We start from the raw sequence: 19,425 nt of genomic DNA, 5'->3' as shown, positions 1-19,425 counted from the left end.
ACAATATACAGCTGTGGGCTGGCTTCAGGGGCAGTGGGTTGGCTGATGTGGATAAGGTGCAGCTGTGACTGGTTCTGTTAAGTAGTTAAATAGCTCTAAGGACCGTATAGAAGAGGAGTAGCCAATGAAGATAAACCTGGAAGAAGCAGAGGGAGGAGACTAGAGCACCCTGGATGTAGGAGAGACAAGGAGAAGGATGCAGCAGGGGCAAGAAGCAGAGGGACTAGCTTGAAGAGTGTGAAGAAACAGCATGAACACTAGATGAACTGTTGAAACCTTGTGGGGGATTGGTGGCTGTGCCAGGGCAAGGTGCAGGAACTATTTACTGAAGTTAACCTGGTATGGGATGGTAAAAGCCATGTTGCAGCCTACTAGTTTGTTTGTGCTGTGACACATGTGAACTTCATGAATTTCAGCAAGGTCAAGTGCAAGGTCCTGCTCCTGGGCTGGGGCAATCTCCAATATCAATACAGCCTGGGGCCTGAGTTGATTGAGAGCAGTCCTCTGCTATTGTTGGATGAAAACTTGGACATAAGCTGTCAATGTGCGCTTGTAGCTGAGAAAGCCAGCTGTATCCTGAGCTGCATCAAAAGAATTGTGTCCAGCAGGTCAAGGGAGATGACTTTCCCATTTCTTATGACATTCCAGCTTGGAGTACTGCATTCAGTTCTGGGGCCCCCAGCAGGAGAAAGACATAGGCCTGTTCACGTGGGTCCAGAGGAGAGTGGTGAAAATGATCAGAAGGCTGGAGCACCTCTGATGTGAAGATGGGCTGAGATGGTTGCTCAGCCTGGAGGAGAGAAAGTTCTGGGGACAACTTATAGTAGCCTTTCAATATATAAAAAGGGCGTGTAAGAAAGACAGAGGGAGAATTTTACCAGGACCTGTAGTGACAAGACAAGGAGCAGTGGTTTTACACTGAAAGAGGGTAGATTTAGACTGGACACCAAGAAGAAATTTTATACAATGAGTGTGGTAAGATGCTGGAACTGGTTTCCCAGAGAAATTGTGGAAGCCTCATCAAAGTCAGGTGGGATGGGGCTTTGAACAACCTGATTTAGTGAAAGATATTCCTGCCCACACAGGGGGATTGAAGTAGATGATATTTGAAGGTCCCTTCCAACGCATACCATCTATGATTATTTGATTCTATAAACCTATGCCTTTTAGGGTATTGAATTAAAAGAACACCTTCAAAAATTCTCCTGAAAGTATAAAACAGAGAATGTTGTTAGGTTTTACCCAAGCAGCTAATTCAATCTTTGGGAAAGGAACTTATGGCTACCATGGAGCCATGTTATTTCTGTCCGAAAGGTACCACACCAATGATGAGCCTTAGCGGCACTAAGGTTTATTCATGTTCTCAGAAGTGATTGCCACATTTCCATTTAAAGACACTGTGTTTAGGAAGAGTTTCAGTGTCCGAAAATCTAGTATGTGATGATGATCCCTCAGCCAGAATTGGGGCTGCTGAGGGGGATTCAGAGACCATGAGTCCTTGCATATTGACCCTGGCCTTTCAGAAACTGTGCAGCAACAGCAAGATTTGTCAGATATAGCAGAAGTAGTAATTTCAGGATGAAGGGTAATTTCTTGCATTTTTGAGGCAGACCAAACTAATAACCCATTATGACAGAATAATAAAAAAGGCCAATCATTTCAGCCTGTTGAGGTCTTGGAATTACTCAGGGTGAAGTCCAGCATCACTGTCAAGTTGGTATTTGCTAGTCTGTCCTTTACATTTACTCCACTTACGTGTTGGATGTTTGGTTTTTTTTAAAAGGTACTTTCAACTTCTTTTTGCCATGTGTAACTGTAGGGGTATATGTAATAATTTTATAAATATTTTTAAAGTAGAAATATTAGTGTTTAGAATAAAATAAAAAAGCTACTAGCTAATACATCATAAATCCACAAACTATTATGTTGTCTCTTCTTCATGGCCGTTTAATTTTGCATGCACATAACCAATGTTTTACTAACAGTACCAAGGTTTTCATATGTAAGACATTATTCACAGTATGTTTCCTGTTATTTTGCATAGCATTATTCTTTGTGAAAATAATGTTTTGGCCTCAGGAGAAATACTGCAATTGAATGCACAGCAATATGTTTTTGGTATGGGGCCATAGTACTTCGACTTAAATTTTTTTCTTTTTTTTTTTTTTTTTCCCCCTTCAAATTGCCCCAGCAATCAAGACAACAGAGCTAGGAAACAAAATGTAAAGAGGTGGTAAAAGAAGGATATGATTTCAGTGTTTAATTTGCAAATAAAATGTGCTAAGTGAAATGAGAGAGGAAACTGCTCCTTTCTGACCAGCATGGTTACATGCACATTTTATAAATGCTTCTGGAAATGGCATTACATAGCTTTAATATACATATTTATTTTTGGAAATAAGTGGGCTGAGCCAAAATTATTGCTATTAATTTGATTGAAATGTTGAGGATTAGCACAAGGAATAAGAATTAAACTAATTTAAACTATATGCTGTATTTTTTGCCAACAGACTATGTCATGTCATTGCAAAGGCGTGATTCATCGTTTTCTATTCCAGTTTCCTCATGTACCAAAATGAATCATAATTAGCATTAATGACAATGTTAAATCCAGTAATTTGAATGACTGCTAATAAAAAGTATCCAACCCACAGAAATCTATACTGTTACCTTTTAAAGATTATATATATTAGGTTCATCTATAATATGAGCAAACAAGCAAAGTTTCAGCTTAAATTGAGCTGAAAAAAGATGTACCAGGCAAGTCTTAAAACAAGACTGTTTTTTAGAAATGAAATCATTCCACATGCAATATTTCCTCTTGCAAGAGCTCAAAGCATCTTCTGTGGAATACTGAACGTCCCAAATAATTTTATATGAATCTCCATGCATTCTTGTTCTTGATGCTTAAGCACATTACCATGATGTTATTTACTTTGTGGAAGCCACACTCTTTCAGAGAAGCTGAAATCATCCCCAGTGAATTAATGGGAATTATTCACATATGTCAGTATTCAGCCCACTTAGAATGCAAATACTTACCAAACATATACTTGTTTTAGACTGCCATTTTGCTAATGTTGATCTATTCCTAAGTGTACTAAATATGGTTTTCAGGGTTTTTTTACAAGTCAAATACTGCTGATAAGGTCTAGGTTTCTGGTTTATACGTTTGGGGGTTTTAAATTCATTGACTACCAGGAAAGGAAGTCAAGTTCACACCTCTGGTAACCACAAGCTTCTGCTTCCTTACAAAATTCATGTAGTAGATGAAGCAGAAATGAAGGGTTTTGCAGCTCCTTTCATCCCACTAGTTAATTGCAACCCATCTTCTGGAAAGCTGCCTTATCAGTCATTTAATCAGGACATTTTCTTGCTCAGAATGCCGGATTGTAACAGTTGCATTGTTGTGTTCTCTGGGAGGAGATCAGCTCTTCACTAGAAAATACACCAAGAACCATGATCATTATACTTCAGAAAACCACTTGACAGGAAAAAAAAATTGGCAACAATTAATTTGGAAGCATAAGCTTTATGTCCTATTACCAATCTTATACATCAAACAATCCCATGCATCTGGGGTTTCCTCAAATTCTGCACTCTTTTCATCCTTGATGTAGAGAAGATCACTCTGGTATTTCCCCAAAAATCTGTGTATTGGAGTTTAGAGCATTTTCAAATTGGCTACAGAGCTTATGATGTATTGCTGCGTGGCACTCTTGATTAAACATATCCATCTCAGAAACAAAATCACTTCATGCTGTAATTGTGAAGCAGCATACTGGAGATTCACAGAAAAGACTGGAAGCTGCAGTAGTTGATGGTCAGTTCCTTCTGGTAACTAAATAAGGAAATGTTAAGCATTTGGGTGTTGTATAATGTCTTTATATGAAAAAGAGGGTAAGATTACTATGAAATCAGTTCTGAAATTTATATTTTTGAGAAGCAAAAGTAAACCTGCAAGTTGCTTCAAAATCTTCAAGTATATGAGATAAATAATATGTATTTTTTAATGCATCAGAACTAAAATTGCCTCACAATGGATCTGTATGTAAACAGTGAATGCTTTTTGGTCAGGCACAATTTTCCTCTTTCAGATAACTATGTCTGCTCTTTTGCTCAGACCACCATTCGTGTGTGCAAATATAAGTAATAAGATATTTCAGTAGCTGATTGCCAGAGTCAGTGAAAACTAGTTGCTTCACCTTAACTTGATTGTGTTTGACTAAGGAGAGATTCACACTTCCAAATTTGAATTTTTATATATTAGAATTTGCAACACTGTTTTGAAATTGCTCCTAGAAAAGCAAAAGCTGGGTTAAGGTGTACAAACTACTTGAATCATGCACCTCTTTCAGAATTGAATCCTTTCTCATATGGTGCCACAGGAATATGTGGTATTAACTATGTCTAATTCGTTTATTTTCAGTATATACCTCTAGACAATAACTTTCACAGGCAAACCCACAATTTCAAACTCAAAATCAGCAATGACAGTTTGAAGTGCAGGTAGTTATTTGTAATCAGAACATATGTCTTTGAGCTCAATACAAAGAAAAACAGAGGCAAAAGGATATTAACTTGCTTAAGACTGTCTTCTAACCACAATGTTGTCACACGTACCCTGCAATACGATAGCCAAAAAGGTCCCTTCAAAAGGGAAAGTAGAACTTCTAATAAGGAGGAATTTGGAACAATGAAGGATAAACAAACACATCAGACTGGATAAAAAGTGTAGGAGAACTTTCTGCACAGCTAGAGGGTAACACGGATTATTGGAAAGAAAAAGTGAATGAACGTAGATGTGAAATATACCACACTCATTTAACTTGAAGGAAAAATACGGAAGGATTTGGCAAACACCGTAAAACCAAGAAAAGAGTTTTGGTTTGCTTCATTTTTTTTTCTTATTTTACTAGTATTTGGTTTCTAGTTAATCCATTTGGTATTAAGTTCTTAAATTATTGACTTGTACCTTTTTAATACCAAAGAATAAAAGAATGTTAGTGAGTTTTTTTACATCCCATATTATACGCCTTAAGTATTCCTTCAAGAAATATCTAAAAAAGCTTTGAAATGACTGAAATGAATCCCATATGGTTTGTTTAAATATACTGAAAGAGAACTTTTTTCCCTAATCCAAGAGAACATCTGTACTTTATAATATTTTTTTTGTGTGTACGATATCAGGCTATTTTTCATATAAAATTGTTAGTCCAGCATTATATTATATATTCTTTAACTGTAGTAGTGCATTTCAAATTATTTTGTTGAAATTAGCCTAAAATTGATGGCTTTCTTATTCTTCTTTTTATGTTTGTGCTTATTTTTTTCCAATAATACTTGAAGATCAGCATGCATTAATAGCTGCAGGGCATAAAGAGACTAGAGGAAATTAGCTGTCACCCACAGCCAGTGATTCTGTGTTCTTATAAACATAAAGGACTAAATTGTCTTTTATGTTGACCATGCATGCAGATCATGTCATTTTCATTAAAAATTAGATCTCATGCATATATAGTACAATTGTTGATGGAGATGTTTGAATTAATATGGTTTTAAAGCAAAGACTAAACTCCTTTTGGCTTTGTCCTAATCAAGTTTGGATTTTATTATTGAAATATAGTTGTATATGAATTTTAAATTGAATATTCCATTAATTATTTTCAAATATTTACTATATTTCTGTAAATATTTTAGTGTTCTGTGTTCATTGTGTGAATTAATTAATTTATAAACTGATAGAGGCTGTTTTAATAAACTTTCTATTGCATTTATTTACTTTAGGTTTATTTGCTACAGACTGAGTTTTGGCCTTAGATTGATTATCAAATGTCAATTAAGTGCTTACCAGCACAGACATATTAATAAGTTACTGTAATCAGCCATAATTGGCTTAAGCATTCAAGTGCTATATGGTTATTTTGCTTTGTATCAAATTGCAGCATGATTATATCTCTGTCTACACATCACTAGCAAGATGGCACAATGTAATACAGAATGTCCTCCAGCTCTGCTGTCTTCTGCTGATTTTGTCACTTTACTTTGTGTCATTCGTCCCCTAGTGTTTTCTCTGCCCAGCAGCTGATTACTTTGCTGGTAGTTGGTCCTTTAGAAACATCTTGTCCAAATTATCATCCTCGTTCTCTTGTGTCTGTCTAAAAAACATCTTTTAGACCTCAAGGCACTAAAACATGCTCTCTCTGATCAAACATTCTTACCATAGCACAAGTAACACTATATTAGCTGGATTTAAAAAAAAAAAATAAAAAAAATAAAAAAACCCACACAGTCTTCAGTAATGACTGACCTTTTTGTTTCACTGTCCATCTTTCACAGTGTAATTTAATTACAGATCTTATTTAAATCTGAGTGAAGCTTTAGCTTTTATAGCTGTAGAATGCTCCAACATCGTTAGGACTCATAAATGATTAAGCCATTCTGTTTCACACAAAGCTCTGCAATATTCTTGTTTACATCTTGCCTCGAGGTTTTGTCAGTCACCACTCAAGTAACATAGATATGCATTTATAGAATTATTTTGAGAGGGCAGAGTATTTTGGAGCTTATATAGCAATACATTTCCTCATGACATTGCATTTATTCTATGCTTCCTTTTCAAACCACACTGTTCATCTACTTGTTCTTAACACTTTAACAGATGATAGGATAATCTTTCATTAAAAATTGTTACAATTAATGCAAAGTGCACCATAAAGATACAACTTTTTTACATAAATGACCAGTGCATCTACTTAGCTAGTTAAACATAGTTAGGAATTTTTAAAATGTTTTCTGAGGCAAAGGTTGCTCCCCTAGCCCTTTTAGCTTCTAGATTCCCAATAGGGTTTAATCAATGTCCATATCCTTATGAGTGGTACTTGAAGCGGCTGTTGACTTTTACTCAGTAGCATGGAGGTCACCAGACAGCCTAAGGAACTTTCCACCTCACATTTATACTTGCTATGATTGTTTTCTAGAGGCAGAAGTTGACTAACTGTCTGTTTTCCTCCAAGCCGAATTACAGAGTCTTGTTCGGCTCCATCAGTTGCTTTGACAAAAGGTATTGCACAGGAAGAAAAAATTACATGTATTTGCATTGTAATAAGATATCTTAACCTAAAATATTTAACATCACAATAAACTAAAACCATTATTTTTCATTCTATAGAACACTTTTCAAATAATTATTACCTCCTTATGTAAATAAGGACTGACATATTTCACAGTCCATACCTGACAAAAAGGCAGCTCGATTACTAGCTTTCCAACCTACCAAGGGTACCATCCAGCACTCATTACTGGCTGGCTTTTCCTCCTTTCCAGGCAGTTAAGAGCAATCTTCTGAATACCTTCAGAAAGGTATGGTTCAGTTTCTTTTAATGTTGTTTATGCCTATTCAGGAGTTGGAGGAAAATCAGATACTAATTCTTTTTTTACTGTATAGAAAGCTACCTAACTCTTGACCCAAACCCCACACTTCTTCCTAGGGGGGAAAATGGTACAAATGGGTAGGTACAAAATATTCCTTCAAGTGTGAGTAATAAAATACTAACATAACAGAGATTTAACAATTACACAATGGTAAAAATACTGGCAATGTGTTTTGTGAAAATCAGAGGTGTAACATCATTCTAATTAAATTAGTACCTAATGAATGCACTGAAATCAATTAATATTTGGCAGTTCAGAGAAGACTCTTAGAAAAAATTCTGATAAGGTGACCTGCACATAAACAGACACTCACCAAGTTTTAATTAAGAAAGTAATGTGAAGAAAAAAACTTTTAATATGTTAAAAGGTTGGTTTTTTTCTAAGGAATCTTTGAGAAGACATGAAAAACAGAAGAAAACAAATGTATGAGAAAAATTATATATGATTAAAAATAACAGTTTTAATAAGGCACATTCTGTTGTAGTATTGGAAGGTATTTTCACTGGGATTTAAGATAGTGTAAATCTGAGGTTAGTCTAAGGTATTCAGAAAAGTGAAATGCAAGTAGCCCTGTGCTGTGAAACTGCTGAGTTGTGTTATAGAGCAGCAGTATCACAAGGGGTGATGGTGTGCACTGTAATGGCAGTCAGTTCCCAAGGACCTTGACTGGTGCCATCCAAGGTTGTTATGGTGAGCAGCTTCAGAGCAGGAAATGACAAAACCAGCACTACCTCCCTGTGGGAATAGCAAGTCAAGACCTTGGGAATGTAATGGAGTCAGAGTGTGCAAGCCTGTAAGACTGTCAAATGCTGTAACCACTCTATAATCAATTAGGTTCTTAAATAAACCCCAGTAACTCCAGTAAGAAAGGAAGGAAGTGTTCACCTCCCAGAAACAGTAACTGAATGCTGCCTTGACAAGTTCGATGTTGGCCCTGCCTCTCTCACAGAGTTGCTATGCAATGTTAGTCAAGTTAATTAAACCAAGTTTTCAAAAGGTTATCCAAATTTGTGTGTTCTTCATTTTGGGGATGAAACCCCTTAGTATGTGAACTACAAGACTGATTAGCTGGTGGTGGGCCTGTGTACCATATGTATAAAGAGCAATGTAATGGTGAAGGGCCTCAAAAATCAGGTTCTGAGGTCTCAAACTGGCCTGCTAAAATTAGTGTGTATTTCTGACTTTAATCTCTTATTCTCAAATTTTCAGAGATTTGGGCATATCTATCCTCAACCAAAATAAATGAAGCCATCCTATACTGGAATTCCCTAATAGTAAAACAGCTTATCACTTCTGAGCGCAGGAAACACATTAGCTATTTTTATTTTGCATTAAGTATACACAATATTAATGAGAGGCCACAGAAAAATCGCTATGGATCTTAACCTCTGTGTCCTCAGAACAGAATTTTGGCAGTGTAGATTCAGTGACATCTATGGTCAAACAATAGCAATGAGAATACAAATGATTAAGAGGAAGAAGCTCATTGCCAAGGATCACCTTGGACAACAGATAAAATGAGGCCACTGAGGGTGGTTAAATATGTGATCCTAATCATTCAGGTTTGCATGTTATCATACATATCCACAAGTTACCTAACTTCTACATTTCCTAAATTTTTAGTACTTTACTTTTCAACCTAAGCACATTCTTTTAACATAAACCTTGTATCTCATCTAAATGTTGTTTGTAAAATTTTCAGTTCAAAGTTGTGAGATGGACACTTCATTGCATGTTCCTGTAAGCAGCATTCATGCTTTTATTAATGGTCAGAGGTTATGACTTTACATTAAATAGGCACTAAATGACATGCCTACACACAGTTTAGATATTTATCTTCCTCCTTAGATTAATGGGTCCTCAGTTGTTCTTGCTTTTCTCCTGATAGATCTTCAAGTCTTTCCAGTTGTGGATAAATGTAACTTACAGCTGCATCTGCACCAACTGAGGAAGTTTAATGTAGGACTTTAAAATAATTTACATGCAGTGAGAAAGCAAGAAATGTGAAGAGTGGCTGAGAGTGACCCTCACATCCACCTCTGTCTCCAACATCTGGCTAGTGTCTTTCAAGAACATAAGAAGCCCTTTAGATGGTTGGGTCTGCAGATCTGACATGGGCACATCCCTTCCCTGCAGGCACAACAGTAGGCAGCAAGTCCTTTCAGTGCTTCGGAGCAAGGAATGCATTACAGGCAGTCTGCACCATACAAGGCTCTGAGACTCATGAGCAGAAGTTATCTTAATGACCAGAGGTATTGCAATTCTAGAGGTTACAAAGCTTAAGCTGCCTAAATTAGCTTTCATTTGATCTGAACCCCACCGCGTCACCCACTGAGTATAGGAGTCTTGCCCTGATCATCAGATCCCACTGAGCTATGCTTCTGACAGGAAACAAGATGCCATGATAGAAACTCGAAATCATGAGATTATATATGAGGAATGTTATATCAGAAGTCTGCCTTTTAGCAGGTCTGATGACCTTTATCCTTATCAAGACTTTTTATCAATATTCCATATTTGTAGTCCTTGGAATTGTGAACTAAAGCTTAAAAAACCAGACCAAATATAAACATTAAAGGTTGAAAAAATCCCCATACAGCCAAGTACTAGGCAGAAGTTATCATCTCAACTCATATGATTTCCATAACTTATCCTTCTCAGGTGTGTTCTGTTTGAGGTCCTTCCTTGCCTTCCATTTGCTCTGTCCAAGTACAGGAAGACATCTAGCCATGTGAAAGTGCTGCAAAATAATCACACAACTTAATAGGGCTAGGCAGAGTAATGAGGACTGATCTATTAAGCCAAAATGTACAGATCAACTTTGACACTTCTTTCTTTGCACGAAGTGAAAGACTATTAAAAGTTCTCAGGTGAGAGAAAGCTTCTGTTCTTATTTAGTTATGGTACTATAACCAAAAAAAAAAAAAAAAGGAAAAAGAAAACCCTCTCCAGGCTGTAAGTCCAGAAGCTTCTGCAAACTAACGGTCTAGCTGGGAGGAATAGTTCCCGAAAGGAAAAAGGAAATTCTGTGTTCCTTCTCATGTAATCCTCAGCCTTCCCTGCTGAGACTTCCACTACAGTGCCCACCATCACCCCTTGTGATACTGCTGCTCTATAACACAAGTCACTCAACAGACATCAGAGGGTAATTATTCTCATGTACACATGACAGATCTGAACTGGCAGCCATGACATGAAATTCACTATCTTGTGTCACCAATCCTCCAAGCAGGCATTTCTCACTACAAACCAATGATACTAATAAACTAAATAGCTAACGAACTAAAGTATTATTTTCACATTAAAAAAAAAAATAATTCAGCACTTGGGTTATAAATGTCTGAATTCTGAGTTTATGGTATGCAAAAAAACCACTACTACCTCCCTTGCAGTTAGATTACCACCTTTTTTTTTTAATATTTTGCAATCGCTGGGAAAGTGTTTATGACCATTTGCTTCAAAAACAGTGTCCCCTAGCAGTCATTCTTTTCATCACATTAATTTATATTGCCCAGCATCTTGGGTGTAATCCATGGGACTCGCTTACACCCAGACAGCCTGATAACACTGATAACAAAAACACTGAAATATTTCAGATTTTGTTAACTACTTGTTTTGAAAGCCAGTTCATACTGCCTCTGTTAATATGCACCAGAAATAATTTTTTATTGCACAAAGCACATAAGATATTTCAGGCTATGCTTTTAGTCCATGCAGAAGTATTATTTGCCATTTATAAAAGGAAATCCAATTGTCTAAAATCTAATTATTTCATATGTGGAATTCAGCATAACTTCCCCTCCCCTTGTTTATTTGACTGGGAGATGTGTCTATTTTTCTCTAGAGACTTTTTTTTAACACAGTTAACATTTTGGAACAAAAATTGCAATTTGGCATAGCTCTTTTCGGTCTCTTTATGGCAATTATAACTAATGAAACTGTTGGGTTCTGCTGGGTTCTTTTTTTTTTTCTTTTTTTTTTAACTTGTGTGGTCTACTGGAAAATAAGAGTTTATGTTACTCCAAGCCATTTCACTGTTTTGATTGGTTCAGAATTACAATTCTTTTCAGAGGTAATAAGAAAATTCTGCCCAAAAACATGTTAATAATTATAGTAATAACCAAAAAAGAAACTACTTTACTTCAGCATTAAAATTCATCTTCAGCTGCTTTGTTCTGTAATAACTAGGTCATCAGTTTAGGTGCTCCTGCTTAAAATGCATTTAGCATCCATATGTATTCCCTCACCTAGAGGCTTGATATTTTTAATGAGATTATATCAAGGAATGTGAAGACTGGAGAGTGGTAACATCATTTTAGTGTGTAATTCCCAGAACTCTGATCCATTTCAGGGAGGCAATTAAGACTGCTGACTACAATAAATGATACTAAGAGATTATAGAGATTTTTTTCTGCATGAATGCATAGTTTAAAAAATAATTTAGGTTTATTTAACATAAAAAACACCTCCAGAGGGGGGATTTTTTTTTCCAATTTCAATGATTGTAGGGAATATCTCTTCCGTCATTTATCTGTAAGGATCCATGGTGTATTTTTGCAATAAAAGATAACTTTGAGATGATTTGAAAAAATAGGTGTATTTTAATTTTATGTAATTTCCTTTGTGTTTCTTATTTCAAAATGTCCACTTAGTGCTGGAGCAATTGAGTGTCTGTGATATGTGTTTGGTGGGGGTGGGGAGTGTTTATTTGTTTGTTTGGTTGTTGTTTTTATTATTTTATTTTATGTTATTCCTCTGTGGCAGTCCAATAATCTGAAGTAGCATTTAGATCAAAAGCTTCATGGGGATTAACCCTCATCTTGTTACTGCTGACCACAAAAACTACATACAGAAGAATACAGAAGAATTGTTAAAAACAAATACACTGGAATCAAAAGTTTGTTGTCTTGAAGAGTTAATTCTTGCAGAGAGGTGACCTTTATCCCTACATACTCGCTCATTTTTTTTTTTTTTCATCAAACCTCTCCAAAGGGACTCATCATATGCGGGGCTCTATGAAGAGAAAAAGAAGAGCATTGTCCTTATCACCTCCTTCCAGAAAGTGGCAGAGTAATAGGACTTTGTGAGGCGAAATGAAGCCCAGTCTGATGGCTGCTGATTAAAAATTGACTCTGCCACATCAAAGAAGAGTTGAAGGTGAAAATGATGATCACTTCCCTCTCCCAGGGACCCTGCACCATTTCTTTTATTCAACCTTGAAAGGTTCTTTCTGAATAAGATAATATCCCTCGAGTCCATTCTGGCTAGGCGGCATGGGAAAATGTAGATCAGTATGCCTATTCTCTATGAAAAAATGGGATTTTGTTAATGACATAGCACTCTAAAGTGATGGCTTGTATGTGGTAAATGCTGAGAAATTAATTATAAAATGCCTCTTAGACTACAGATCAAATTAATTGCTAGTATACATCTACTAAAAAGACTACTGTAAACCCAAACTGCATTTCCTGCCTCATTGCTGGAGATTTCTGTGCTTGCAACACACTATAGCTTGCACTGCCTTTTCTGTTTCCACATCTTGTATAGCAAAATTTTTAGTTGAGGTGCCATCAGTGAAATAATATCATTGAAATATATAATTTTATGACTGGGCTAAAGCATGTGGATATCTATTTTTTTGATAGATACATGTATATATAGAGAAAGAAACAGTCACTTGGGTGTATGAACTATTCAGAGAATATGTAGACAAGGAGAATAAAAAAAATGCCTGTATATGCACACATGAATGCTTAGAAAGATACACAGCTGTGATACAGTGCGTTATACTTTATTTCCACAAGTTAATGTGTCTCGCAGGCAGAGGTAGAAAATTTACAGAGAATCTTGTGTGAAAAATGTTCCCCTCTAATTTAGGTTTTGGTTTCATACCTTATTCCAGCAATTCTGGAGCTCAATGCAAACCTTTTAATTCAGAGCACCATTTGCACATGCATATACCTAAGCAGATGAACAGGCACAGTGCTCAACAGACAGCACAGCATCCCAAAATACGTAGCTTGAATTACAATAGCAAGAAAGGTCTTGCATGAAAAAGAGCTTGTACAAAAAAAACAATTTTACACATATGCCCCCCTGCCTTTCCACTGATCTGCTACTCTTGAGGATCCATAGAAAATGAGTAGAAGTAATTCAGTCTGAAAATAGTGTGTTAAAACCTTGATAAAACTAGAATAAACTAGTCCATGTATAAGAAAAGATTCACCCCATGACAGGCAATGCCTACAATTTTCATGTGTACCTAATTATCTGCATCTAAGTGTATCTGCCTGATAGATAATTTTAAAATAAAAAAGATTTTCTGCAATAAGATAATGTATACATTGAATGCTATAGCATGTAAAAGCTTTAACTGTATGTATGTTTGACATGTATGAATTACACAGTAAAACATAAGTTATTTATTCACGCTGATGAATGACACAAATATCCTGTTGAGATTGGTGCAATTAGAACAAACAAGTGATTATGTCAGAACAATGGAAATAACATGGTAATGACATCAAAACAGTGAGAATAACACCCTCCCCTCATCAATGTCATCTGTGTCTTCTGCTGTTTCTTAGAAAAAAAGATTTTACTAAGACGTTGTTTGCTCAGTATTTCTGCTTCTGTTTTCCCTGCTGTAACTATCCAGTATTGAATACAAGGTGAAATGTATAGAAAAAAATAATAAATTAATCTTCTTTTTTTTTCTTTTTCCAGTGGGCTTTATTACAGATGGTATCCAATTTGAACAGTGCAGAGAATGAAGTACAGTGGAGAGAATTAATGATCAAAAGCTTGTTTATTACAAATTAAATTTGCTGTACAAAGATAATGATTTTTACCTTAGTGAGTTCCCAATGTCTTAATAATCTTTACCGTAATGAATATGAGCTCATATTATGAGCTCACACTCTTAAAAATACCTTCTCCCCCTTCCTAATTTAATCAACATTTTAAAATGTTCAGATGTCCCAATCACCTAGGGCTACATTATTAGCATTGTACTTACTTTAAGCAGCTTCTTTAAAATGATTGAAGAAAACAATTTATACAAGTGCTACCTTTAATAAGAATAGAAAAGCAAGGATAGCTTGTTTACCTCATTAAGGCTAACTTTTGATCTTCAAGTTTTATAAATAGAACACACAGTTCTACAGTCTCTCGCATGTGCACGTGAGTCCTACTAATGCTAATGCAGAAGTTGCATGAATGTGTTAGGGGAGAATGGACGATCATGAGTTATTAATAAAAGCAACAGATATTTAATAAGACACATGTTAGATCAAGAAAGAAGTAAAATCCTTTGTCAGGTTATTATGTTTCTATTACGTGCTATGTGAAGTAACTGCAAAACCTGGTTTTGCTTAATGAGTCTGCCTGTATGTGTAAGCTCCCTGATGAGGCCTGGGTTATAAGATCTGTGATTTTAAAAGAGTCCTCCCCAACAACTCTGAAGCATATGGCTTTTTTTGTCACTGACAATATCTGAGATAATATCAATAAGGAGAACTGAAAAATGTTTTAAGCTATCAGCTGGCAGGATAATTTTTTAAATTTGAGCTTATTTAAAATATGGGCTGTGAAGAAATGTTCTCAAGGAATAAAATGGGAACATTTCAAAGGTCTGAGTGTTGTAGACATATATAACTGTGGGGCTGCAGGGAATTAGTCCTTTAAATAAGTCAAGTAACAATAACAACGGTAGGTGAAGGAAGAGACAAATTTTAAATAACTTCTGGCGTACCTTTGCCATTTCTAATCTGTTTAGAGCTAAGAGCATTCCAGCAATGCTCTACTATTGCTGCGTTTGAATATATCACTCAGTCCACAGATTTGGGCATGCAGTCCTTTGAAGAGAGAAAGTCATTCAGCACTCTCCAGGATCAGATCTATTTTCAGGAAGAAAGTTCTTCAGTAGCTGTGTATAGGAAAGTTTATATTCCTGTATAATTAAACCTTTGAGCTCTGAGGAGGAATTTATGCTGAGTTGATTCTATTTCTGGGAGGAAGGTATCCCCACTGCTCTCTTACTTTGTTTTTTTTTTCTTTGTTGGAAAATATATGTTGCAAATGTTTCTTTTGAAAATGTATGCAAACCCTATACATTTTCAGGCCACCTGATGTTTTATATTGAGGACACAGTAAACATGCAGTTATGACGTTTTGATGCAACTTCAGTCCAGTGCGTAGACTACTGATTTTAGTGGTCATGGGATTGGCTATTAGGAGGTTGGAATGAGCTTCCTCTTTATAGGATACGAACACGCAAAAGGTGTCAGTCTCCCTGTATCTAAGCAGTGACAGATACAGTGGAAAACACTGCATTTGCTCATTAAACTGTTAAAGCAAGGTCCCTCAATCCTTTGGCAGTTTCCTTTCCAAACCTGGCCATTTTTCAAGGCAATGGTAGCCTAAGTTTTCATACTGGTTTCATTTTTGTTATTGTCTCTGTTTTAGGACTCCATCATAATTCATCCTGTTGTATAGCATCCATTCAGAGCACATTGAACTACCCATCGTATTCCTTCTTCCTCATGTTCTCTTCCTTTACTCCAAGGTAAGCAGGAGACAGAAATAAGAAGTGAGGCAAGCTGAACCAATGTCTAAGATGTTAAACAGAAGTTGCTCAACAAGCCAGCAACACATATGAATCCACAGGATGATCAGGCCCTTGGGAAAGTAGCAAACATGTGAAGAGTTAATATTTAAATAGACTACATAAATTCAATGTCTATAACATAATATATAAGAAGGCAGATTTTCAGGCCGTGCTTTTTTGCAGTTTCATCATATTTGTCTGCCAAGTAGCTTGTCAACTTTATTTCATCGTCAATTATTCATTTGGATTTTATTTGACATTTTTTCCAAATTGCTAAAATCAACTTTGGCTATTTGCTTAAATGACCAATTGTTAGATTAAAAGTAATTTGATTTACAGACTGCCTTGTTCTCAAGTTAAAAATAAAAAAAAAGGTAACTTAAATACTGCTAAGTAATGTTTTCTTTAAGCACTACTCTGTGCCAAAGAATGGTGAGGTTGCATGGGATTTCCGGCTTTTTATGAATGCAAGCAAATACTTTTACTCCCTGACTTTGCACTATGATTTCTGCAATACAGACAAAATGATTGAGTTAGGTGCCTACAAGACCATAATACATTGCTGCATACCTGTAAGGGCTTTCTAGGTTGGTTGGCTTGTCTACCTGATCATGAGACTGCCACAGACTGTGGAAAGTATATGCTACTGAACAGGTACTTCTAAGGTCATTCATTGCAGATTCATGTTGAAGACGGGCACAGTTAGACCATGTGTTCTTAAAATCCTTTTTGTGCTGGAATATGGACCTTTGAACAGATAATTTTGAATTCAGAAACATGCTGAGAATAGACAATTCGAAATGTCAAACACCTTTGACTCTCTCAACCAGGATCCTTATAAGATTATCCATCAACATTCAGTAATCATTACAGGACATTACATTGCACTTCTATTTAACGTATCAGAATTTGCTGTATCCTGCTATGGTTGGCTCATACTATGGGAAACTATACTTTCTGGGTACTAATATTAGCAAACTCAACATAATCACAGCAAGACATCACTGTCCTGGGAGTTGTAAACAAAATGCCACCTTATTTACAGAACTTCTGAAAAACTTGTTATATTTATTTCCTAGTTCTTTTCCATGAGGATCAGCTGCATGCTCTCTCATGTCTGATTTATTTGGAATATACATACACTCTTTACAGTGCTATAACAAGAACTTTGAGAACAAAGCACATATAACTTGTATGTGCATGCAGAGAAAATGAGATGTAAGAGATCTCTATTGCGGAAGGTTGACAAAAATGTATTAGAGGAAGAGCTTTATGAAACAAAAAAACCTGCTTCAGATGATTGTATACATTCCATATGCCTAAATTCACTGCAAAACCAGAGAAGACTCAGAGGTTTAAATATTTTGATTCAATATAGGGAGCTAGGATGAGCCTAGGTCTTTTTTCTTCCACCTGTGCTTCAACATTTGTGTTTTCATTTTGTTAGATGATACTACTAAATTAGATGTAACTACATGAATAGCTGGATTAGAAAGCTATAAATAACACTGTATGAAATATAGCAGGAAATATAGGCTCAATAAAATCAGTCCTAGACCAGTAAATTCAGTTTATGCATGACATTAGAACATACACAACTCTTAACTAAAGCTGCACAAGTAGGGGTTTGTTTTGGTTTTCCCCCACCTCAAATGTATGACAAACTAAGTTGGTGCCTTTATTACTAGCAAGAGGTCTTCTGCTGTACACAGGTTTTTTACAATTATCAGATTTAGTATAATTTGGTGCTCAAGTGTGGACTGGGCAGAAGCTCAAGTTCATGAATAGTCTCCCTAAAATAGCATTGTATGTGCAGCCTGGAAAATCATCAAGGTCTATATCTTAGCACAGAGTGCACAGCTACAACACAGCTGTCTCACAGCAAGGCTAGAGCACTTCTGTCTGGCTGTGGGGATCAGTTGTCACCATCTCTCAGAACCATAATTACAATCATCCAATGGTGAGGACTATGCTGTGTTACAGATGTCTCAGCTGTCTTCATTAGAGGTTGGAACTGTGTTTCAGGAAAGCCACGGAATAAACCACACTGCAAAACAAGAAAGTTGCCTTTCTCCCTCTTCTTGTGTCTCACAGATCACTGTATACAACACAAATTGTTTCACACTCTGCTTGTCCTCTCAGTCAGCCACAGACTGCTCTAAAAACTGCAACTGCACCTGCAGATATACTTTGGAAAAATGTCTGCCTTTAAGTGTTTTGTTGTTGTTGGGTTGGGTTTTTTTTCTGGGTGGGAGTGTGTGTCCCTTGAAGTTGCAATTCTTTTTAAAGGCCAATTTTGAGTTAATCAGTCCATTTCCAAAACCAGTTCATTTTTAATTTCAGAGTAAGAGTATTTACTCCAGACAGATAATCCATGCTGTAACAAAATGCTTTGGAAGTATAAAACGGCTGTGAAAATAAATTTTCTATACCTATCAGTTTTACCATAAATTATGTTCTTTAATAAATAATTTACTGCCATGTGGTTTCACCCTTACATAACAAATTTGTCAGCAAGGACCCCATGCCAGGCAGACACAGCCATAAAAGCTGTGTCTAAACTTGTCTGTATTGTGTTTTCCAGCTTGGTTCCACTGTTCACCCAGGCAGCCTGCGCAGCACTGAATAGTGTGAATGCATTTAATTACAATCTGACATGTGTATTCCTGAGAAACAAAAGGCTGTGAACTGAGGGTGATGATTAACTGTTCTACCAGATAATTGCTTAAACTACTACTTATATTATGCTGCATTATCTCTTTTGAACAAAGTGATTATTGGCCCTTTGTGTAGCGATTATACAATGTAAGTGCAATCTTGCTGTTTTAAATGTTAGAGTTTATGTTTAATGTACTTTTATTTGTAATGAGGGGTGCAACTTCAGATTTTCTTTAAAGCATTGTTCTCACAACGAAAAAAAGCCCCAAAAAACAACCAAAAACCAAAGAAAGAAAAAAGCATGCTTCATTTTGTCAGATTGGCCCAAGATTAAGAATTCTTTAAGGGACTAAATGTCACTGGAAAGGGTGACATCCATTGATAGACAACTGCTGTAAAGTCCAGGGACCATCCAGTAAAACAGGTAGAGTATCAATTTTTACAACAAAGGATATAATACACAACAGTTATTAAGAATACTGGGGGTAAAGGAGAATGACAGTAACTGCAACAGCAACTTCAAAGTAAATGTAATTGACATAAAAATGTAATTGACAATCAAATCAAGTACACCTTCAGTAAATTTGCAGATGACACCAAGTTGGGTGTGTGTGCAGATACGCTTGAAGGTAGGAAGGTTTGCATAGGGATCTGGACAGTCTGGAATTAATGGACTGACACCAGTTTTGTGAGGTTCAACAAGGCTCAGTGCCGGGTCCTGCACA

This window comes from Falco rusticolus, chromosome 3 (genome assembly GCF_015220075.1).
Source record: "Falco rusticolus isolate bFalRus1 chromosome 3, bFalRus1.pri, whole genome shotgun sequence".
NCBI lineage: Eukaryota > Metazoa > Chordata > Aves > Falconiformes > Falconidae > Falco > Falco rusticolus.
Note: the sequence above shows the minus strand (reverse complement) of the source record.